Raw genomic sequence first — 26,114 nt, forward strand, 5'->3', positions numbered from 1 at the left:
GAATGGTCTCACAATAAGTAAAATTTGAGGTCAACGACCGTAGGCGTAAGCTTAGTTTTTCGAAATTGGCTCCAGTTATTCATTTTATCGACATTTTTATGTATGACTCGAAAGAACAATATTTAGACGAACCATTTCAATTTTTTTTTTGTTGCCCTGATTTTTTCGTGAATCCTGGCGCTTGAGAACGAAGAATTTACGAATAAAATGATGATTATATAAGAAACTATCCCCCTCCTTACAATATTACAAAAACATAAAAAACTAGAACCAATGTAATACAATCGTGATTTTATTCGGGAAATTCTACGATATCAAACACCAAAATTGACGGAAAAGATCAGAGCAACAAAAAATAAAAAACAAGTTCTTCTTTTGTTGAGCTATGTTATCAACACATAATTGAGAGAAACACGATCTCGTCGCTTTAGTTTTTAATAATGATAAAAACAGAGACGAGAATCAATATTGCTCGAATTTTATCGTGTAATTACATCGTATATCAGACAAGATATTCACCCCGGAGGAAAGCTAGGCAAGGCTATTGTCTAACAGTTGATATTGCACCAGGTGGCTCTTTGAGCAGTCAGGCACTTGGCTGTGAATACAAGTCATATTCGATTGTCCCAAACAATACCGGGAGTTACGTATAATACCGACAGCCGAGATCTAGGTGGTGAAATTTTGAACTATTGTTTGAGCGCATGACTCGACACAATTTGGGTGCAGCGAGCCAAATTGCAAAAAGAGAGACAGAGAGAGCGAGAGAGGAGAGGAAGAGGATTTTATACCGGACGCTCATCTAATACTGAACCAGCCGCTTTGATGTTGAAAATTTATCTTCTCTTCTCTTTTTTAATTTCTTTTTTTTTTTTTTCGTCAAACTCGTTTTCCGACACGTGTCGGGGCGAATTTCAGCGCTGCGAAGACTGACGACAGCAGCTCTGAGCTCTATTTATTTTACATTTTTACGAATCTATGACAACCCAAATCATCTACTTGTGGATGAAATGGGAAAATTTAGGCTCTGCTCGCAGGTTTCGTATTTTCTAGAAAGTGGAAGATTTGTTAAAAGAAAAAATTCAAGAACCAGAAATCAGTCTTGGAAACACTCGAATATCAATAAATTTACGGATGATCGGTTGTTGAGTAAATCCGAGTTGCAATAGTTTGATAATCGGAAAAACCAAGACTCAAAAAATAGTAAAAAAGTGAAAAGTCAACTGAACGCGATCTTACACGTAACGTAAAAATCTCATCTTTTGACAGAATATTTCTTTTAACCTAAACAAACATTTTAGAAGTGCCACTGTGGAAAACTGCAAACTTATTTTTTTCTCAGACACTGTAGTATTCGTTGTGAGATCTATGATTGGTTGTACAAATTTTCCGCTTAATTTTGTCCTTCTTATGCTTTCATATTCCCGTTTGATTGCAACAAGTAATCAAACACACCTATTTGGTAATCGAAAGATATTGTAAACATTTGGAGCTGCTCGGTTCATAATTCCAAGTGGCAACTACACGGCCAAATCCAATTACCAACATAACAGCCATGTGGCTGGTTGACGGTTTTATGCTGCGAGGCTTAAGTTAGTGACATTATCATATCGAAACGTTACGGAAAAATCACTATTTTCTTATTATTAAAATGATTTTGAAGTAACTGGGATTGCAAACAGTTCCAAAATTGTGAAATAACGGTTCTACCTCAGCATGAATCGTTACGATATCTTTACTAACTTCAACATGATCATATCCTGGCTTGTACTCGGTAACGTCAACCAACACACGTGACATTTGAAATGTTCTCATAGTAACCATTTCCATTTACCCGTTTGAAGTGTCTTTTTGAAAGCATTTTCCGTTTTTCGTTTAAAATGGATATGTTGAAGCATTTTACCCGGCAGTGTCAAGTACAATGCGCCTTCGCCGTCACCTGCACCAGTGGAACGATTGTTTTCCTACGATTCTATGATCACGCGACCCGGAAGAAGAAACACGAATTATCACACGTTTGAGAAGCAGTCGCTCCTCAAAGCGAATACTGCATGCACGTAAAGTGAAAAAAAGAGAAACAACAAGATAATCGACAGATGTTGTATTTCAGATGGAATATGAATATTGTTCCATTATGCAAACCATTTTGCATTTTATGAACAATTTTAAACATCTATTTTCCATTTTTTATGTCAAATGGTCTCAAAGTAACCATTTACTTTCACTCACTTTGATTACGTTTTTTAAAGCATTTTTTATTCTTCATTTTAAATGCATCTTTTGAAGCATTTTACCTTGCAGTGCTCGTGGCTTTTTGATGATGGCCATCTTGACAAGCTTCGTAGTTTTAGCAGAATTAACTAGCATTTATAAGGTTTCTTTGAAGCCACGACCAAGTTTGGAATATCAGACTACTTTTCGATGCCACCTAGATGCTAGCAACTTTTTCTACTCTGCCGCCAGTACAAACTCAGGTCAAAACCATGTATCTCCACGATCTCGCCACCACCTGAAAGCCATAAGTCTTGGTTGTCGTTTCCGCATACATGCCGGCATAAAATAATAATCTTGCCATTTAGCGGTTACCCATAATTTAATGAGTTTTACCGTAGTGTTGCTGTATAGCTGCCATGGAGTTTTAATATCTTTCAACCATAAAGATTCCATACGCCTCCTTTGTCGCTGTAGGGTGAATAAAACCAATAAAGAACCATGACGCTTGAACCACCTCGCCGTCACGAAGAAGCCACTTTTCAAACTATACGTAAGTAAGTAAAGAAGGCAACTTATGTGTGCCTAATGCCGTAAATGGTAAATATTTGCCTATGATATATTTGTATTCAGCTATTCTCGTAAATTCTACACTGTCAGTTACTTTTCGCGTATTACCGAACGGCCGCTTTGTGTTATCTCTTCTACTGTGCAACTTTGTCTGTAGTAACAAAGTCCATCTAGTGGCAGTATTACAAAGTGCACAATACGGCACGGCCATGTTGCCGATGGATGAAAACCATATCAATTCAGGATACGGCAATGACATATTTAGCGCATCTCGTTTGCCAAATAACTGACAAATAACCAAAACAAAAAACTGACAAACCACTCCTTGACATGCCTTACTTTGGAGGATGGTTTCACCCCCCTTAAAGTGTCCAATAGCAGGTGGAAAATAAAGACATGTTGCTTAGTTTTTAGTCTATTATAACATATTACAAGAGAAATCAAATCGTAGAAATCGACCTGGGTTACCTTCTCTGTTAATTATTGTTTTGGTTATGTCGGGCATATTTGAATCGTTACACCATGTAGAATGTTATCGGTGTGATAATGCGAATAAATAACGAAAAACAATGATAACTTCATTGCTTGAAAAGTTGACTCCGAAAATTAATCCGTGACTCAAAGATAAGTCAACGTACCCAATTCACGCTGCAGCTTCGACTGGATTTTTGCTTATCATCATCCGCATTTCTAGACCAGCGATCAATCCAATTTTGGATTCACTAATTCGAGGGTTAATCGGTGGGCGTGTCCGCGTGTCGCTCTACTAATGATACACCCTGCAGCCTGAGGAGTAATTCAGTTATCACGAGGGGTTTGCGAAAGCGTGGCACACACAAGGATGAAGGGCAGAAATAAAATCTCCTCAAAGCCGGTATGTAATAAGGTAGAGGTAGAGGTACACTTGGGGACAGTGAATCTGAAACGGCTAACTTTTTACACCAGATAGTTATGTTGGCAACACAGAGAAACCTACAGCGCCACAGTCGGCCGAGCGCGAAACTAACTCAATCTCAATAAACGTAACATAACCCATGACCGTCGAATCTAACCTTGAAATACGTATCAATCCAACAAGTCATTATCCCCGCGGTATTCTAAGGTTAGATTCGACGGTCATGGGTTATGTTACGTTTATTGCGATTAAGTTAGTTTCGCGCTCGGCCGACTGTGGCGCTGTAGGTTTCTCTGTGTTGCCAACATAACAGCCTAGTGTAAAAAATTAGACGTCTCAGATTCATTGTCCCCAAGTGTACGTGTATGCCGAAGCGATAGCGACTGTTGAGGGTAATGACGGCCCTCGCGGATTCGAATTTAACAAGTAAATGCCTACCGGAGCCGCTGATTAATAGCCGGAGATAAGGAGTTGGAGGTTAAATCTACTGCACGCACACTTGACCGAGCCGTATACTTTCGAAAGAATATTTCGCTATTTCTTCCATCAAAACTTCGCCAATTATCAACTCGCGATCCGATAACACGGAGGTTTTCATTATTATTCTTCTTACTCTTGGAATTGGACTTATTCCCGGGGACGTAATAAAGATATCCCTCGTATACCCTGCGGATGCAGATATCACTGCGACATTATTATCTTCCCGTGATTAATTATATTATAATTGGCTATTGATTACGGATTTGTCGAAGGAAAGAAAAAAATTCCACCCCTCGTTATATTATACTTTTAAGCCATATCGCTCTCCGACTTACAATTAATCTCAAAACTTTGTCAATTGAAAATCGAGACTTTCGTAAGGAAAATCCAGAAAAAATGCTTAATAAATTGGAGGGTTCTTTGAATTTTCTCGACTGAAATGGGATCTTAATTTTTTAATTGTTGTAGCAAATTAGAGAGTAGCTCAGTTTTTACTCCACAGAATTTAGACAGTAACTGCCGTTATTTGTCGTCTACGGGAAGAAAATTTGAAAGCACGTTATCCAAGTTACGTCGAAGTTGCGAATATTAATTTCATTCAACATCATGTTTCCTTCATTCAACTTTTGGTATCAACTTTATTCTGTCCTCAAGATTTGTGCAATTTGATCGACCCTTGAAAGTAGACTGAAAACTTGCTAACCATATGAGGATTCGGTTTCTATAAATAAAATGTAAGTTTTCAAGTATTTAGGATCTGTTTCTATGAAAAAAAAAGCATCCTAATTAATTTTCCCCTCTTTATCTTTCTTTAATTCATTTATCAAACGAATCTACGATCCTTCTCAATGTGAGAGTATTCAGTTCTCAATTTAGACTGAATGCATGTAAATTATAAACAATAGCCTAAATATCGATTTTTCATTTCCGATCGTTTTGAAATGGTAAGAAACTCTGTTATTTCACGATAGCTTATTTTGCTGAGAAAATTAATTTTCACAAATTCGGTAGTACATACATATTTATTTACTTGTTTATTTTTTTTTTTCAACAGCTACAGTCAATTCAATTACCGCTTTTTTCACAAACAAAATCAATATCAGTGGGCACAATCTTAAAAAAATAAATCATTCAACGATTACAACGTGATGATAAAAAAAAGTGTCACACAAATTAAATCTACAAAATTTTTCGTCGTTTTCAAAGAGCGATTAAAATTAAAAAATTGATGTCTCGAGCTGCGCGTATTTCTTTTTTCTTTTTTTTCTTTCTCTTTCGAATGTTTAAGAAAATCGCCTTACATTCTGCGAATATATATGAATACTTTGTCAAACACACTCCGTGCGAAAATCCCTTGATTAGATTAGAACAAAGAAATATTTAAATTCTCAACTCGCCAGCCTTTTCAACGTAACAAATTAGACAGCAACCTGCAAAGCCGTTTATCACAAAAGGTGAATAACTCCTCCCGAGTATGAAGATACGTGTTAGCAAGGGTAGCCCCCCCATAACGTTAAGAGCGGCGGTATGATATTACGTATAATAACTGCAGTTACAATTCCGTCGAGTACTTGACACGTGAGTTGTGCCCGTCCCTCAAAAGTTCGCCCCCAGTTTTAGCCCGCTGGCAAGGCTCTCGAGTAGGACATGTATAATATAAAGGGAGCTGCGAAAGCGACGGTTTGAAACGATAACCCAATTACGTAGAATAGTAACGCTAAGTGCGCGAGTTCTGAGGTGCTCACAGGTTAGAAAGCTTCACGCGGCTTATATACCTACCTACCCACCTACCTTACCGACCGGGGAAAAGAGACGGAGCTTGTACAAATGAGTCCTGCGGTCTGGTTTCAGGATGGTTTCAGGATGGTTTCGCGAGTCTGGAAGATGAGCCCGACGTTCCCACGGGACCAGCCCGCTGATGAGCTCGCGAATGGCGCGCACAGCCACGTTGTTCGAGAGGATTTCATTCGAGTTACTTTTAACTGGAGCCTTTCCTGCAAGCTCCCTCCATTTTATACCGCATCCGGATCTCTCTTTCTCTCTCTCTCTCTCTCTCCTAATCCCACGACGAACGCTTTATGTAATTCTTTTCTATATAAAGTTCTATCCGTAGCGTGTACTTAGGTATGTGGAGCATTCTGCCTCCAATCGACTTTACCGAAATCCTGACGCTCTCAAATTCTGTTCAAACTTTGCGAAATCATTTTTCTCGTTGTCGATAAGACTATCTGTGATTTTTAGAGATTTTCATTTTAGGACCTTTAGACCCTGGTGGTGGATAAAATATGTATATGTATTAGACCTGTCCTTAAGAAGGGCAAAATCGAATTTTAATGGTCTTACCCCCCAAATTGGTTCGAAATGATTCAAAAAAAACGTCCGAATTTTTAAAAATTTTTCACTCCATATTTACCCGTGCCTAGGAAGCCTTACTTTTTCCCATAAGAAAAGCATTGGTTTTTCGGAATTTTTAATCGTTTTTTTACCGCTGCCGTAATTATCAGGTAAAAAATCGCTAATTCTCAGAAAATGTTGACAGTTGTGTTACCTTTTTGTCCAATTTTTTGGAATTCGATACAAGCATTTTTGGGTATTTGCTAACCGACACGTACATACGCATCGCTATATTTTCAACCTCCGTTCCCGGTAATATTATACTTTTAACGTATGGCCTATACATAGTATATACATATATGGAGTTATACGTATCTGCGGAAACGCGGGCAGAACGGGAAATCTTCTGATTACGAGTTCTAGTCGTCCAGTGACGATGGTACTTAGGTACTTTCGCATATAAGGCGTCGTTCAAATATTACGTAACTTTGTTTTTAGCTATTTACTAACCCCAGTAACGCTACGTAACGATCGCGAACCCCCCACCACGTTACATAACATTAGGGGAAAAAAAAGCATTTTTCGAAAATTGAATTGAAAATAACTGTTATCCATTTTGTGCAACACAAAAAACGGTACGGATATGAAAATATTCCTTTTCAAGTTCGACGGAAGCTTCGTAATTGATGGCTCTTTTACACTAAACTTAACTTCTTTATTATACATATAATTATTCTTAATATTTTTATTTGGTACATTATTTGGACAAATAGTCCTTTAAACTTTAATGTCACGTAACACTCGGCTCCCCACACCGAGCATTACGTAATATTTCAACGGTGCCTAAGTACGTATATATACAGGGTGTCCCAATTTCAAAGACGCATTACATTTTCCGCCGACCTATTGGTTAAATTGAAAAATGTATACTACAAAAGTTGTATGGTTCGGAGGTTGAAACATGAAGAATTTTTTCATGCGTTCCAGCATCATAACTGGTGATACTGTGGAGGATGGACCAGTTTTTTTTTTTAATGGAATCGTACTTTTTTTTTCAACTCAAATACTTTTCATTCGAAAATTTACAACTTTGTCATGAAATTTTCTTTTATAAAGTGAATAGTTCGCGAGGTGGAACAAAAAATCAAACTCTGCATTCACATGAGCTTGAATAGGTACCTAAAATATACATACCTATATGCACAGATAAGAAAAACTACGAGTACAAATTTAATTTCATCTACTTTTTTTTTTTTTTTCTAAAACACGATACGAGTATGTAGTTTTTCATACACGTTTTAGATTTCGCGAGTAAATTCGTGGAAATTCTTTTGTTGAAAAGTTATACGCGCATTATAATTAATTACTCTAAAAAAAATTTTATTATCTTCGTATATGTATATGTGTATATGTGTAATATTAAAATACAGGTCAGTATTAATAGATATTCATTTGGCATATTTTTTAAAAGTAATCAACGTACTGTTCTCTTTAACTATATTCATATCGATGGCGAGATGGAGGTAAATTGAGACGAAAAAAATTGTGCGACGGTGGTTGGATAGTATATCATGTTTTTTTTTTCCAAGCACTGCGCACCTATTCGGGGTGCAGACGGTAAAAATTAACACATGAAATTCCCCGCGGCTTTCCCAAGTACCCTTTTTTTCTTCTTCAGCCGAACCGTAATTAAAATTTTTACGAACCCTGACAATTTCGCAAATCACTGGTAATAAAAATTGTAAAAATAACTCACGATGCAGCAATAATAATTAAGGAAAAAGAAATCGTACCGAATGAATATTATATGTGACTCGACTGCATGGTAATAATAAATAAAGATTTGTTAAGGTAATAACGAAATAGATATTCAACTTGTTTGAACACGTTTAAACGATGCTCATATTTTCGTTTTGTCTGATATAAAAAAAATAAAATAAAAAAAAATTCGAACTCATTCCGTGAAATCAGTAATTAATTCAGTAATTTATATGTAAAGTACGAGCTCTTTGATTCGTATTCAGGTAAGAATAAAAATAAAATGAGCAAGACAAATTCAATTAACCCGGTCAAATACGTCGAGTAAATGAAACAAGTAAATTTTCTCCTCGCGCGCACGGTTCGAAATATTTGAAATCAAATCGTGATAAATATTTAATATCAATATGCATGTGCAAAAGTGTTTGTGTGATTGAAGATTTTCTCCTTTCACTCTTCCCAATAACGCAAATAACGCTCGCGCGGCCTCTGCAGAGTCAATATTCACTTTTCAACTGTACCGCGGAGAACGAAGAAGAAGAAAATCCAATTTCAATTCGGATGTAAGTAGATATAAAAGTTTTCCAGACAGTTCAAGGTTTTCGCGGTTCGCAAGTTTTATGGCCACCCCGTGACCAACCTACAGTCATAGGCATCCATACATGATACATATATATAAATAAAAAAAAAAATATACATATATACGTGTATAGGTATACAGCCTATAACAAGGCGGTTATATTTTTTCCCTTCTCCGTCTCCATTCGACCGAAACTCCGCGATTTTCATTCTCCTTTATTATTTCGTATCTAGCCAAAGATTACGTGCCCAAATGTATTGCGTACATGCGTGAACAAAAAATTGTCCGAATTTATCCAATATGGCGATAAGATATGGCTTTAGAAATATTTTTATAATTTAAGGGGGAAAATAAGTTTAGGACTGCGTTTTTGTAGTGTTTTTCATGATTTTTTTCACAAGAAAGAAATGTATATAATTCATGGAAATTTTGAGCACATTTTATACATATGTACAAATGAGCATCGTGATTGTTTTTAAATTGTTTCCTTGAAAAATATGAAAGATATCAGCTGCCACCCGTCGGAGGTCACCATCGAACGTAGATGTTTGTGTACATTCTGGAAGCTACAGTTTACATCTGAAATCAATAGAGGTTCGAAACTTTAATGACACGGTTTTCTTCTTCATGATCCTAACTTCCCTAAAAAAAAAAATTGAAAATGACATTTTTTTAGAGGTATTTTAACAAAACAGAAAAAGAAATTATTTTTTTGATATTTTTGAAAACTTCTGTTGTGATAAAAAAAATACTTTAACCAATGATGTTACTCCAAATTTACGTCTACATAGAAAAACAAAGACATGTCCTTTAACTGAATTTGAAACCCTATTGATTTCAAATAAAAACTGTGGCCTCCAGAATGTACACAGTCTGACGGTGACCTCCGATGGTTGGCAGCTGATGTCTTCCATATTTTTCGAGGAAACATTTAAAAAAAAATGACGATACTTATTTGAATACGTGTATAAAATGTTCTCAAAATTTCAATAAATTACATAAATGCCTTTCTTGCAAAAAAAAAAAAATTCACGAAAAACACTAATAAAAAACGTAGTCCTAAACCTATTTCTCCCTTCGAAGAAAATATCCTTTCACCGAATAACCCAAATTATAGTTATGAACGATTTTTTAATCAACAAAATCACGTGTGTCTGTTAAAAAAAAAAAAAAAGAACAAAAAAAAAAACTTTCCCTGCATTTGATCGCGACATTCTATGAATTGAACGATTTCCAATTTCTATACTTCTGTAAAAGAAAAAAAGAAGAAGAAAAAGAAAAATCGCATCACGATGGTGATTTTCGCTGCTACAGATAACGTATAAGCCATTTTCTAAATCGGCGCGTGTAACGATAATAACAGCAATAATAATAACAGTGAGACACGTGTTGCCTGATTGGCATAAGTGTGCCGCGGCATGGGAAGACTTATTTCTTTTTACGAGCGACAGATTATGGACCCTGACGGGTGGGGCAGGCATCCTTCGCGTGGGCACGCAATAAAAGGGCCAATTTCATTGTTACTGCCAGAGTAGAGGATCATCAAGTTTATATCCCTTGCCCAGCGATACAAGGTGTATAAGGTACATATATACCTCATACATTCGTTGTACATCCGCGGAATCTACGCGTGTATAACGCAATACGGAAACGTGTTGCTGAGATGAAATCACCCGAAGGACACACTGTGTCTATTTGTGGTATTATACGTACACTACTAACGAGAAATAACAACCCGTGACGAAAATAACCCACACAAAAATAACCCACACCAAAATGACTTGCACAAAAATAACCCACACAAAAATAACTCACACCAAAATGACTTGCACAAAAATAACCCACACAAAGAAAGATCCACACAAAAATGACTTGCACAAAAATAACCCACGCAAAAAAAGATTCGCACAAAAATGACTTACACAAAAATAACCCGCACAAAATAATCCGCTTTCGATTGAAGCAAAACAAAAATAACCCACACAAGAATAACCTATGACAAAAATAACTCACACCAAAATGACTCGTAGAAAAATAACCCACACAGAAAAATAGCCCACATTAAAATAAACCAAGACATGGTAAATATAACCCACAAAAAAAAATAAACCACAACGAAAAATAACTCACGCAGATGTAATCGCCACAAGAATGAACCACAAGAAAAATTAACCCAGACAAAAATAATCAATAACAAAAGTAACCTACACAAAAGTAACACACGACGCAAATAACCCACAATAAAAGTAACCCAAACAAAAATAAGCGATAGCAAAAGTAACCTACACAAAAATAAACCACGACGAAAATAACAATTGACAAAAATAACACATTTGAAATTTAATTTAATTCAATCGAATTTGCTGTAATTTAATGTTTGGACATTTTTTACCAATTTTTTTTTCATTGGTTATTTATGATGGATTACTTTTGTATGGGTTATTTTTACACGGGATATTAAGGTCCATCGCCTTTAAATTGTATTAACAGGCGGTAATGTATGTGGCGATAAGGCGATCTCTTGCGTCGTAGTGCTATTCGCTATCGTCAAAATACTCAAAAATTATCAAAAAAACGTAGTGCAACGTAATATTTTAGTGTTTTTCACTTTCAAAAATTCAACTTTTCGCATTCGATGTGATAATAGAACTTCTCCTGTCAGGGGAGCAAAAAGCCAAGAAGAAAATTTATATGAGACCTCTCACCTTTCATATTACGCATTTTATTACCTTTGCAGACACGCGTGAGCTGAAAAAAAAAGATAATGACACGATGTCCCAAAAATAAAATTCAAATTCAGAGAACGAGAGTTGTATGAAAATTGCTGCTAATTTAAACGCATTTATGAGTGCTGCAACCACTCATGAATTATCCGTTCTTTCTCATCTCTTTTCTTTGTGATCATCTGTACATTTCTCTGTCTGATGCTTTCAATTACTTCCCGAGACGTGAACGTCGTCAAACTAGTCTGTACAAGTAGGTACGTAAAAGTCTCGAATAGCGAAACTGTCAACAAGATATCTTGTTATACAGAGTAAGATTCAGTGAATCTTGAATGGGTATCCATGCTTCCTTTCCTCTTCGGTCTAATTAGCTTCTCAGAGTATTGCAACGAAATTCTGAAGGATCGGCGTGTAAAGGAAGCGTCACAGTGTATCAAAAAGCAAGGATAACAGCAATAGGTGAACCGTTGATAAGAGAAATTTGAAGTCAACGGTAGCAATTTTTTTTTTTACCGAAACTCGGCGGATCATTATGTCAACTGGAAAATGAAAGTCTAGTTATTTCTTTTTTTACAGAAAATGGCAATCCCGATACGTGTAAGAATCGCGAAAACCGTGGCATAGACTCAAGGCGCGTAAAGATTCTTCTCATTAGGCTACGAAATAGTCAAATTTGTTAAAGTCTTATTTGATTAAATATTTTACGAACATCACTTACTAACCAAGTTCTGGCGAACTTATATTTCGACTTTCCGCATTTTCGTTTTTTCATACCTGTTGACGTCAAAATATTTTTTTCAAACTATCAACATTTTGAACGAGTGGATTTCGGAACTTCTCATCATGTTTCAAAGATCCAAATTTTACTCGACCAAAAAAAGAAAAACTTAATTCCGAAATCGAGACTTGGGTTAAATTTCGTTTTGAAAGCTTGGATGCATCAAAACCGTTGCTTTGAGAAGTATGAAGTATCAATATTATCAAGCTAATTAAATATCGTCTAGATTCTGCCCAACGCAGGTTAAGGATGATGAAACGAAAAATATCAAGGTTACAAAGATCGCATAAACTTGGCGTTCGCGTCTTGGAAAAGCGACGCTACCCTTCGTCATTTGACCATTCCACCGTCTGGCCTCTGATCACCGGGCCATTAAACCTTATCGTGTGCATAATTTGCCATTCCACCGTGTTTTGGGAAGGTTTCCTTTGCAGACGACAGCGACAAAAAAACGGAGGACCGAGATACGAGAGGTAGAGAATTCTTTGTGCGCAGTCAGTCACTTGCTCCGAGAGATACCTCTTCCTATACACAGTATACACATGTAGCTCATGCCTTTGTGTACGACTAGAGATGAAATGTTCTTCAGTGAAGAGAACGGGGAAGTAATCCAAGTGCCTCGGTGCTTTTGAAGTCGGATTTTTTGTCACCGATTCTCTTTCTCCCACTACTGGAGTATTTGTTTTTTTTTTCTATTTTATTTTGCCCGAGGTGAAGCGAAGACTAGCACCTTCCACCCCAATTGTCACCGAGGCGGATTGCAACTGCAGTGACAAGATTTAATTAAAAACGCTATCACCAAAGCAAGTTCCGAGAAGAATTTCTTAATGGAAACACCCTTCTCGGGTCGCTACTTCCTCATACTTGTACCTACATAATGGTGCAGTTCTCTTGCTAAATATGCTGTCGTTCTGCACTTATATTAAACCTGGTCCTTCAGCTCAGTGGTACTTTTAGCAGGTACATTAGCTGGTCTCGGTTTCTACATTTGGCTGTATAATTTTGTTATTTTTCTGGAGTTCGAGCCACAAGCAAAGTCAAGTTTTGGTCTCCCGGAGAGATCACGTCAAAGAACTGCTCCGTGAAAAAAAGTCTAAAAGGTCGCGAAGGGCCATTTTATACCAACTTCCACGATAAAGTAACAATTCTTTTTGATCTAACTTGAAGGTATCGATAATATGTCAAATTATCTCGTTAACTTTTGCTTCTCTGAAGTTTCACCACGAATTTCTGTATCGTTTTTCATTTCTTCTTTTCCGACCATCGACGCGACGGTGAAGTTTTGCACATACGAAATTTGATAATTTCACTTCCAAACATTCGAAGATGAAACATTTCTTTGACAGTTTATTTGTCGTATAAACATAAAACCTCAACAATCTTTTTCAGGAAAACTGGTGGCCTTTGAGAGAAGAGAAGATGGGAAAAGCCGTTCGAAAGGATAGGGTGAAAAAATGAAAACAGTGAAATTTGAAGAAGACTTCGCCATCGGCATATTATTTCTCTCCCGCGAGGATCGCTTTGATCATCCGTCTTTTGTCACCGTGGATTTCGCGCCTTTCTTCGATCTTCACTTTCTTCCCTGCAGTCTTATTGCACCCTGGTTCTTTTTTCCAACATCCACACTCTGGCATTATACCCACATCTAACTATCTCCTCGTCACCCGAGGGTCCCGACGTCAATCCGTCTTCAGCCTTACCTGTGCGTCAAGTCCCTGTGTTCCCTGATTCTCGTCTCCACATCCCGCAAATATACACTGCTGGCCAAAAGTTTGGATACGCCAATCGAAATTTCTTGCCGTACTAAAAATTGGACAGCGGACTCCAAAATAAAGATAATCAAATTTCCTGAGTGGCGTTTTATAGACGACAAATTTACCTTCATTTTGTACTTTTAAAAAAGTCTCGACGATTTGCGACTATTGGAATCTTTATTTTTACCACAATTGGCACAGTTGACAGATTTCATGATTCTAAGATACCTATTCATGAAAAAATTTACATTATTGATAGAAATTTTCATAATATAAGAGAACAAAAGATTTTCGAAACTTTCTAAGAACACGTTATAATACGAGTAGAATAAATGTTATAGATAAAGCTTCTTCTCACATTGCATTGTGAATTTTAGAAATAGCGTAAAAAAAAACCTTTATTAATTGAATATATGCATATAATTATATACCTACACTCAAAATTGATGATTATCATCAGAAAGGAGTGCACGTTTCCGAAAAATCAAAACAAATGGATAACAAATACAATTTCTCCATGCAGGTTTATCGATCAGACATTTATCAACGGCACCTATGAGTAAGAAAATGTGGACAAAGCATGATCCCAACAAACTGATCCATCAGAGTGTTAATCATTCTTGCATAATGCGTAATGAAATTCCGATCCATCAAGTTGATCTGATTAGCCTTTCGACGTATTATACGCATTTTAAGAATGAATGACGGAGTGAAGTTGAGGAATTAATTGTCAAGCAAGGCACGTTGGAAGGGTGGAAAGGGGGAATTGACAGGGTGTCAAAATGGTGACGCGACATGAGTCAAGAGTGACGGGCGACGCTTGGATAATTACGGGCGACACGAGTTACCTCTCTTCGGATATTGTGAAACCAGGTACCATTTGCTCGCGTGCCACTCCGTCGCAGAAATCAGGCGGAGTTTCGCGGCGTCGCGTTTCCACCGCGAACGTCTGCGATGTGTAAACTAGTGTTTATATAATGTTATACGTGGCACGCAAAAGAAAATCACGTGTCAGCTCGACTGCTGCACTACCCGCATGTCATGCAATTCCCCACACTTCTTGTATTGTCAGATCAAAGATATCCTGCAGCTTGTATATCCGTATTACAGATAATTACGGGAAGTTGATGGGTGTAGTTCTGTTCTACAGCTGCAGCCGTTATCTCACCAGAGGCCGACGAGGAAATCAGTATGCTGCAGTCACCGCAATCCTTACAATTAGTAGAATAAAATCAGAGTTTCTGGTTACAGATCCCGTTACCGACACTTGGCCAAGACACAAACCTTTTTCCAGAATGCTTGAAAGTCGAGCATATTCCCACTCTGATTGACTTTATCGACCGTCAGATCATTCAATTGCTCTACCTTACTGGCGATTTGTCCCATTTACGGTTGCACGGTGTAGTACCGGTAGGAGGAGAATGGAAGGAAGGCGCAGCTTTGACTACAGGAGCTCTGTGTTTCGGCTGACACACTGGCTTGTTCGACTTGCAACCGAGTCTTGCTCACTTAACCTTATACAGACTCTTTACACACATCCACATACATTACACTCCACTTTACTTTAGTTTTAACCTTCATCGGGCAAACTTCCACGATAATGCAGTTCCTCGATCTTGCTTGATGAGGAACGCATGTTGCTAATACAGTTCGGGGAGATTACCCGATGAGGATTAAAATGATGGTGAGATAGACTGCAATTACGAGAGAATTGGCCCGATGAAGGTTGAACCGACGGTAAGGCAGAGTAATTTACCAGTGAAGTAGAGCAACTAAATGATCCGACGCCGATGAGGTCAGTCAGAATCAGGATATTCTAGAAAAAGGTTTCTGTCTTGGATAAGTGTCGATAACGGAATCTGTATCCAAAACTTTTATTGTCATTCTACTATTCTTGAACTCATTTTTTATTTCGGACAATTGATGAAGTCACCGAATCATGGCTTAAAAAATTCTTAGTATCAGTCGGTGTTAAAACAGAATCGAAGTGATGCTACGGAAATATGAAATTCGATGTCGGATCGATGGCTGATAAAAAAATATCTGTTTCATTGGATAATCAATCACTGAATTATTTCCACAAAAATGGTAGATTTTCATTTGTTTTCTGTACCAATAAGACTTATTTCCCTTATAAAATTCCTGCTACAGTCATTGATTATGAACTTTGTCTGCCGATTTTACCGTCCGAGACTTTTTGACCGAACTGTACACCCGGCATAACCGTAATTCCTACGCATCTTGATTCAGCCCTGCAGAAGAGAAGCGGCGAGTATAAGGTGTCTTCTCGGCGAAGTAACAGCTGAAAGCACTGCAGCGATTAATACCTTGTTCGCTTAGCCGCATGATACGTGTTCCTGAGTTACATATTTTATCACGGACTCCATGAGCTGTACAGTGCGGGTTACACGACGTGCATATTGCACATGCACAGGTACGTGTGTACGAATGCATGAGGCGCAGACACATTTTCCAGACGGTGCGGTAACCATGAGGACGAACCTGGTTAATTAAGACGAGACGCCATCTCGTCTGTCTGAGTTGCTGCTGCTGTTGGTGCACATCCACTTTTTTTCTCAATTAGCTTTATACGCTACAGCTATTTACGGGCGAGTATAAAAATGTAGAAATGTCAGATAACTGCAGGACAGTAAGGTCGAATTTTCAAAAATGAGAAAACCAGTTGTACTAAATTTCAAAACGTAGAAAATCAAAATGTAGAACTGCAGGAATTATTAACGATTCTATGATTCGGCTAGCCATACATTCATGCATGGGGGTCAAAGAGTAGAGTGGCTACATAATAAATGATTTAAATATCAAATGATCGAGTTTGTGAAAGTCTTCTTCATTGTATACAGAATTTCAAAATATTGAAAATTGAAGGATAGAAAAGTTAAAACACAAAATGGGCTAAATATCTGTATTTTTGTAAATGTTTTTACATTAATTCTGACGATTCTGTATTTTAGCTTCCAAGATTTTTACCTGGATTTCTATATTTTTCTACATGTATGTACTGCATTTTGTGTTCTAACGATTCTAAGCTCTGGCTTTCTATATTCTTATCTTCCCCCGTATGGGCCCTTCCGTACTAATGCAACTATCTGCGCATTTGACAATCGAATTTTACATTTTCGAACAACCGATATTGTGGCCATTCATCGTCATGATCATCACCCCTTATTCGTTCTCCCGATTGTATATTTCGACTATTCTATACTTCAACTTTCTCCATCTTCCGATTCTATAAAATGGATTTACGCATATTCGAAAGTTCAACATAGCAACCCTTCTATTTTCCGATCCTTCCACATTCTTACCCCTCAGCCATTCGTTGTACCTAAAAAAAGGAAAGCTCCGGGGTAAATGGATTGGAAGCAATCAAAGGCAGAGGATCGAATACCCGATTTCAGGCCGATCATCGAGGAGTTGGAAAAGAGAAAGCGACAGTCGAGCGTGTCCATAAAAGCGCTGGCGTTCCGATAAAACAAGGAGGACAAGAAGAAGGAAAGTAAGACGAAGAAGAAGAAGAAGTCGCGACCAAAGAACTAATTCCAGGTCAGGCGGCAGTCGGTCTTCATAAATTGGTTCATTTCTCACTTCGATTGTCGCGGGAATCGGGGGATCCATGATGGGCGGATGGATGGACGGATGGATGGTCGAAGAAGAGGCGTCGGACACTTTCACCGCAGAGAACACTCGAGGCCATTGTTTTCCTCGACTGCGGCGGTGCAGGTTTATTAAGATAAGTGGTCCCGCTTGTCTCGAAAGGACGCGATATCCCGGACCTCCAACCTCCTCCTCGACTTCGCCCAGCTGTCAATTAATCTTTCCACCCCCGACCTCTCGACGGTTTCTTGGATTGTTTTGGGCCCCGCATTACCCTAAGAGCTCTCGAATTAAAATCACTTACCCAAATGGCGCCGGGTGAAAATAACGCCGCTACCGTTCCATTCCGCTTTGTTTGTCTCTCGCCTCGCCGGCTTCTCTGCAGCTGTCTCTTTTCCACTCCCGTCGAGGCCCCGTGCAGGGGTTCAATTTTCACTATTGTCTCAGCCCGCGCTATTGAAAGAGTCGGAGAACATTTGGGAGCACCCTCTGTATTCACCCGAGTCCCTTCAACCACGCCTACGCTGCTTATGCCTCTCAGATCTTCCCTTCCGCAATCGCTTGCCTGCTAATTTTACTACACAGTACCATCTTCGAGGAGTTCCCAGCTTTCTTCAGATGACAAACACTGGTTGCAGCACCTTGAGAGTGCCGATATTGGCCAACTTTCACAAGTCGAATACATATCGTACGGATCCAGTCACGGTGGAATTGTATCTTGAACTAAATCTAAACCTAAATCTTCGATACACGTGACCATCGGAATTCCTTATCAATATTGACAATAGGAATTAGCTAGATCCGTTCGTAGAAACAAAAAAAATTAACAGGAAATATTGACTATTCTTAAAAAAACAGTCCCAAGAATTCCGCTGTTCTCGCTGTTTGAGAAAATAAAAATTTTCGATATGAAAACTTGCGTTTTTCCAAAGAATTGAAGAGTGTACTGACCATTTTTGCTCAAAATCGAATCCGTTCTGAGTTGAATGAAATCGAATCGACGTACCAAATTTTATGAGCGCTCGATTTATCGTCGGATAAAGAAGTTTTCATCCCTGGACATAACTCAGGAACGGTTTAACCTATCTTGTTTAAAATTCTTATCTGTTACAAGTTAAGAATAATACCATGGATCGCGACCAAGATCATTGAAATCCGTTCATCTATTGTCGAAATATCGTCGAACGAAAAATTGATCTCCAAGCTCCTCAGACATCCATTTTTATATGATCGAAGGTGATTCTCGAAACCTGAGAAAATGGAAATATAGCAAAATTCACCTATTCATTTACGGTGTGATTATAAATAACATAATTTCTTAGAGTAACAGAAAGTTACAGTAATTGAGATGAAAATATTCTTGCATCGTGTATGTCTCACAGAAAAGCGATGTGGATAGTGTAGTTTTGCAGATAAAATCAGTCAGGCTTTGAGTCGAAAATTCTCTTCGTCTTCTTATGCAAAACTTGACTAAAGTTACCCAGAAAACGTCTGATGAATATCGCCTTCAGCTCGAAGTGACGAATTCAATAATCACAAAATCGATCAGAGTCAAGTTCGAAGCCCAAGACATTCCGTATTTTGGCCTTGATGATGCGGAATTTGGGTAAATCGGATCGGAATTACCGAGTGGTTTCTCTGTTCGTTTGGATATTCCCCCGGTGTCGTGAGAATTTTATCTCGACACAAAGGATTTACCCGGTTTCACGAAGTACTCAACTCATTTCCAAAGTATTTACGACACTTTCAGCACTGCCCCTCGGGGCCGAGGTTTGAGCCCCCGGATTTGGGGTCGGAGTTGGCTGTAATACCAGATTTGAAAGTTAAAGCCTCAAGTATTTAACGGCGAAAAATATGAGGAGGCTTCTCTCCTGGTGTATAAAAAAGCCGTATAACTCCTAACCGATTATCCCGCGGTAGATGATATCAAAGTTAGATGATCCAACTATTCCTCATCCTGCGCATGTGACAAGCTTTTTAGGCAAAACAAAAATGTCAATTTGCAAAAAATTTTCTCACGTTCCGTAGATGCAGGCGATCACTAGAAACTAACATCCTGCGATTTCTGGTTACGTAAATTCAACAACAAAGAATAAAAGTTTCTCAGCATAGAAGAATCTAAAGCAATTTCAATAAAGTTCAATTCATATTTTCTTATTTCATCACGTCTCAAGAAATTCTCAATTTGTAGAACAGTTTCATTTTGTTTCGTTCGATGTTTTCTCAAAATTGTCAACATTTTTACGAAGATAATCAGTGTTTTGAACAAAGATTAATTAAGCACGTGATATAAATGAGGATAATTTCAAAATTCCAACCAAGTATCTCGAAGCAAACGAGAGTCTACGAATTTTAAAAAATGAATAATTTCCGGGACCGTTGGAGATTCTGCTGTTGTACAAACCAGTCGGATTTCATCGTCCGCGTGAATATCACTGTTGACAAAAGTTTGCTTCAACCTTCGTCAAAGTTCGTATACAGTCCGTATATATCAATCTGCAAAGGTCCAGAGGTGGCCAATATCTAGACGCGAAGCTAGCTAACGACAGCCCGCAAACACGGTCAAAAATTCTCGCCCGTTCGATCATCAATCAACCGCTAAAGACGCGGTGAATGGTGGGACACAGCGATACTGGAAGAGGGTAGCACACGACACCCTTAAAAATTTAATTAATCATTTTAATTTACACGGGAGTGTAAACGGCAATAATCGCAATATTTAATTCGAAAGGAGAAAATTGCAAAAGAGCGAATTTGTCGATTGCATTGATCGACAAAATTTTGTAACAAGGAAGGTGCATACTAATTTTCGATTCGGGTGTTTTGTTATTTACAATAGATACCAATTAGTTAGTTACAATAAATAACAAAATACCATGAATCAAAAAAGGTAAGTCAACGCAAAAACTAGACCTAATCGAATGAAAATAAATATGGCTTTACAATGAGGGTAAATAGGTATTTGCAATTTAGTAAGCACCTTTCTTGTTACAAAATTTTATTGACCCAGTGTACTGTAACACTACGTATAACCTCATTTTTGTTAATGAAAACTGTATTTTTAGAAAAACTAGAAAAATTATATTACAATAAAATTGTTCGTATCTAAAATATTCTAACATCAATTCTTTCATAATAAACCTTGCACCTAACCTAATCGGTTGAAAGTTTTCATGTGACAAACAAAAAGTTAATTTTTGCTGACCAATAGGTATTTTCAAATCCCACCAGAAATAAGGTGTGAAAGGTGAAAGATCGTATTATTTTATTTATATTATTTCTCATTTTTATTCTATTCTCGTGAAAAATCTGACAGTGTAAAAAAAGGAAATATGTTTGTTGATTAAAGCTTCCAAAGAGGAAAATATTGACTTGTCGAGTTTTGAGCTGCCATGTTGGATTCGTTGTTTTGGTTATTTTCATTTTACCTTAAACTCAGAGTCAGAGACAACCCCTCGAACAATTGAACTTTATGTTTGTGTTAATTTATGTATTTTGACCCTTCCGCTATATTACGGTTCTACTTGTTGACATTCCGATTTCCGCTTCTTCCGTTTCCACGAGTTCGAAGAGGTGAACTTCCCTCATTCTAACTCGCCCGCAGTTTTCATCGGTAAAGTTTACGAGAATTCAACAGCACTTTGATTACCGAGATTTTCCTCATTAATAAACTAGTGCATTCTGTGCGAATCCAATTTTCTATATCGACGAATAAAAATTTCCATTCATTAAAATTTTTTATTGTTTTAGGGTTCGTATACGTCGATTATGCACTTACGTGCCACTACTCCCAATTCAGGAAATTTAGAAAAAGAAATTTAGAAAACTAATTTTCATTTTCCACCTGGAACTATATTTTTCGATCGTGGTACAAAATGCAAATAGTTAAGGACTGACCGGTAACCGGAACTAAAAATTTCTCTCGGTGTATAGGATTTGAATGGTACAATTGGTTTATGATCGTTGATCGAGTAATTGAATTATATCAGTGGTCAGTGTGAAGGAGTCGATTTGGGTGGAGGGTTTGGATTGCCATGGAGAGATATAATTATAAGTGACTCGAGCGAAAGCTAGTAAAGGAGTAAAGAGTTTAGAGAAGTTGAAAAGACTCGCTATATACAAATAGTTGCAGTATAGAGATGAACCTGCTGATTCGGTGAATATACAGAAAGGATTTCTGGATACCAAGTCTGTAGAACGGAATATTTTAATCGTCTCGTTTAGCTTTTCGAACTTTATTCCAAATTTCGGAGAGCATTTGCGATCGCAATATTCGTTCGTCATTTAATCGTCGCTTAGGCGTTAATTCGGAATTTTGCATCCTGTGTAATCTTTCCATTCCCATTTCCTGGCGGAAGAAAACGACGCCTCGACTCGACGGATCAGGAATATTGAATACGTGTGGCGCCTTTGGCGAACGTCGAAAAAGGGCGTCACGACGCCGATCGAGAGGCGAGAGACTGATTCTCGCGAACCGCGGAAGCCCGGGTCCTCAATTTTCGCGGGCGTTCAAGTGTGTAACCTATCGAATTCCGGCGTCGCGACGCCACCCAGCATCCGGCACTCGTGCGGTGATACGTAAAAGGAAATAACTCGCATACTTCGGGGTCAAAGAGAAAATTCTTTTCCACCATTTCGTAAGGTCGTCAAATCTGACGTGCAATTTACGACCGATTGCGAAGCAATATCAACCTGCAAGTAGTGAGAATTCTTGCGAATGTTCAGCCACGTTAAAGATACTCGATAACTGAGGGCATATGTTATATCAACTTGAGAAACACAACTGATGCTAGTTCAGAGGAGCAGTTAGGTTACTTTTCAAAAATTTAACACATTCCACAATCGACTTGTCTTCTAAGGTTACGTAGCACTCCTACCTTTACCGACCGAGCAAACACACCCTCATTTTACTTCTCATTCTTTTCGGAATTGAGCAAAGTATCTCAGCTATACACTTTTTGGCCCTCGAAATACGGGAAATGTGGGAATAGTAAGACGTGTCAAAAAACCACACTTTGTTCACGATTTTCGGGAAACAAGTAACCTTCCTGAATTACGCCACAAAACAGCGATGTGCAATCGAAATTTGAACCTTTCTCGTTGGTTTGTTTATTACTTAATATGGGAAGAAAAACGGTGAGTTTGCTCGGTCGGTAAGGGTAGGAGTACTACATGACCTTAATCAAAGATCATTTTACATCGTAAAAATTTGTGGCAAAAAAATTTCTGTCCTATCCATTTTTTCATACCCATGATCCAACTTATCTTTTCGATGCCTCATACGTATCCTTCGATAAACCATTTCTCATCATTTGAATGTAGAACTTTAAAAACTAAAAATCATGGCTGTAGTTAAGATCAATAATCCTCGCTTGTAAAGAAAATTTTCTCTAATTTGTTCATAACTTGTTTAAAATTTTTTTTGTTATTTTTGATATGACACATCGAAAAGATGAATTGGGCATTGGTGTAAAAAAATTAACTTTGATTGAGGCATGAGTTGATTTTGGATGATATTGATTTTTTTTTTTTCTAAGTAGCTATACCGAGCCCCTTAACGACTTGAATTCCGTCGGAAATTTTTCATTCCATTTTATTTATCAGGTGAACCTACCTACAGAGCGTTTTTTCTTGCTTCGCATTTTCAAACTTTTCGCCAACATCGGCATGTGTAGGTACACTTCTCGTTTAAACCGTACCTAATTACATTTATATCAAATTCCAAAGAGTTGCGTCCCAGCTTTGCTTTGACTCGCTGATACGCGGATGCTTGAAATCAGGACCCGTATAAAGTACGCTCAAAGAGTTTTGATACCTACGCGAAAAGATCACGAACATTACGGTAAGTTGAATTTATATAAAATAGCGTCTGGTGAAAAAAAAAAAAAAAAACGTAGAATTCGTAACGAAATCGCGATTCTACGGAATACCGAAAATGGTAGACTTTCGACTTTTCTCAACATAATACCTACACAAAAATATCTATGCGGTTGATGAGAAAATCACAAAACACGTTGTGAATATCCAACTAATTGTATAAACCTCGCACTCAATTGTAAATTTTAAATTCAAAAACCTTCAAATATGTAACGATATTTACTGTAAAATCGTCATGCTTTGGATTTATATCTTTTCCTGCCACTGGGTACGAGAAAAAAAAAAACAAACAAACAACAAAGCAAATAACGTAGACAAAACTAAAAATTTGGCTGTATAAAATGACTGCACGAATACTTGAATACTTTAAACGCGTATTTTGAGCCTTGGAGATGCACACTTTGTACGTATAACTTGAACGCGGTCTGAATTGATCAAACGGCGAAACTGCCAGAGTCAGAATGCGTTAATGAAGAAGCGAAATCGTCGCCACAATGCAGAAGTGATGGAAGAGCTTTCCGGGAGCTTTCACGCCGTGGCGAAATAGAAAACGTCAATAATATCGGGCTGCGTTTTCCTCTGCGGTCAACGACGATCGATGGACTCGTGGGCGGAATTACATTTGCAAAATGTCCCGGAACCTTCGGAAAAGCCGGGCGGAACAACTGATCCCTTGGGACGACCGGACGAGAGGGACGAGGAGGAAGAGGGAACGACTCGCCTGTCACGGCAGAGCCTTTGGACTGGCATGGCAGAAGCAGTCGGCGTTGCGACGGAGAGCCGATTATTGTGCGATTTTGAAATTGGACGTTCGTAGACGTCTCCGAATATTCAGACGTGTTTAAGCGGGCGATTCGATATTGTCCGGAAAGTCTTTCCGCAGCCATATTTCAATCAGGTTGAAGTTAGTAACGTCAACGTAACGAAACCTACACTAATGAAAATTTTCTTTTTCGAAACGCTGAATTTTTTTACGACGAACCAAATTAAATTTTTTCTCCATTCGTCGGTCATTCGATATTATTATTATTATTATTATTATTTTTTTTTTTCTCAATTGGTTTGAGACCGGTTAGACAAAACTCTTGACAGAAATGATAAAACTGTATGTATTCATTCTTACACCTTGAATGAAAAATAGAACTGTCTTTTTCTTATAACTTCACTGAAACCTGACTAAATTATATCCGCCTTTCAGACAAATTCCCATTTCGGATTGCCGAAATTACAGTTTTTTCAGTGAAAATTTTCACAAATCCTCACGAATTTCAAGTAATACATTAGAACAAATACGGAAACACAGTAAAGAACGTGTTACAACACCGGTCAACACGAATTTTGAATCTGAGTTCTAAATGTCAAATTTTCATGTCTTCTATGTAACTAATAAATAAAAAAATAGTTTTATCAGACAAAATTTGTTTTCATAGAAACCAGAACTATATTTCGGATTTTGATAAAAATTGCCTATTTTCTCAAACATTAATTGTAAACAAAAATTAAACAAACTTCGGTTTTGCATTTGAATCACTCTTATTCGAAAATGATAAATAATAATAAACTACAAATGTAAAAGAATTGTTAAACAAAATTTTACTTTATCTATTTTCGTGTGGACTTTCTCGTATCAAACCCGAAACGTAATCTCCCGTCATGCTCTCATTATAGTGCCCCCGATAAAGTTAATAACGATAAAGTCCGTCACATCTTGGAAAAAACGTTTTCCTTTCTCTTCCGAATAGTCACCCATAATAGCTATCACTCAAATAATTCAAGACTTATTTATCAACGTAAAAATGACAAACACAAACTTTATGAGTAGTAAATAAACGTTTTGGCTACTATTCAACGTATAGAATCGAAATTTATCTATCTCAATAGAAACTCTGAAACAGAAACTTTTTCTATGTTGACCTGTGTAATCTGCAGCATTCTTATACAGTACGTAACATACGTCATACAATTTCATCCCAAGAAACAGACGCGTAGATACATCCCTTTTACTCTGAATCATTTCTCTTGCTCTTTCCTTCTTTTCCTCCAAGTTATTGTACATACGTTTTTACGACAAGGTAAGAAGACGTTCATTTTTCCCGCGACATATGTATATATGAATTCCGTACGGTGCGATACGCGAATGGAATTCGAAATGCGTTTAGTTTTCGCATCAGATTTCCGCAGCTGCAGCAAGGATTACGAACTTGATAAACTTTACGCCTTCTCGCAGATTCGTTTTTCGAATTACACAGAAATTTCGCATTTCCAAGATTTCAAAATTATATATACAAGGGTAACTAAGTCGACATATTTGAAAGATATAAAACGAAAAATTCGAACGTTAAAAAAAAAACTTAAAAGCGGCGTCTCTTTACTTCTCTAACTTTTACTCCTGATGCTTTTCAGCGTTGCTTTTTACCAGTTGTTACGTATTTAAATGCGCTTCTGTCTCGTTCACAAAATGTGGCAATACGCTTGATATTTGAACTGCATATTAAAATTCTGAATAGTTGAAATTCTTGTGGTATCTGGTTAATTTGAACAG

The 26,114-nt window shown here is 37.6% G+C and overlaps 1 protein-coding gene across 1 annotated transcript in view; it reads right to left on the reverse strand.

The window, feature by feature from the left end:
• The window catches only part of LOC124301738 (disintegrin and metalloproteinase domain-containing protein 10-like), a 359,750-nt gene that overhangs the window by 316,779 nt on the left and 16,857 nt on the right, over positions 1–26,114 (reverse strand). The window lies entirely within an intron of this gene.

This window comes from Neodiprion virginianus, chromosome 4, assembly GCF_021901495.1.
Source record: "Neodiprion virginianus isolate iyNeoVirg1 chromosome 4, iyNeoVirg1.1, whole genome shotgun sequence".
In the NCBI taxonomy this organism is placed as follows: domain Eukaryota; kingdom Metazoa; phylum Arthropoda; class Insecta; order Hymenoptera; family Diprionidae; genus Neodiprion; species Neodiprion virginianus.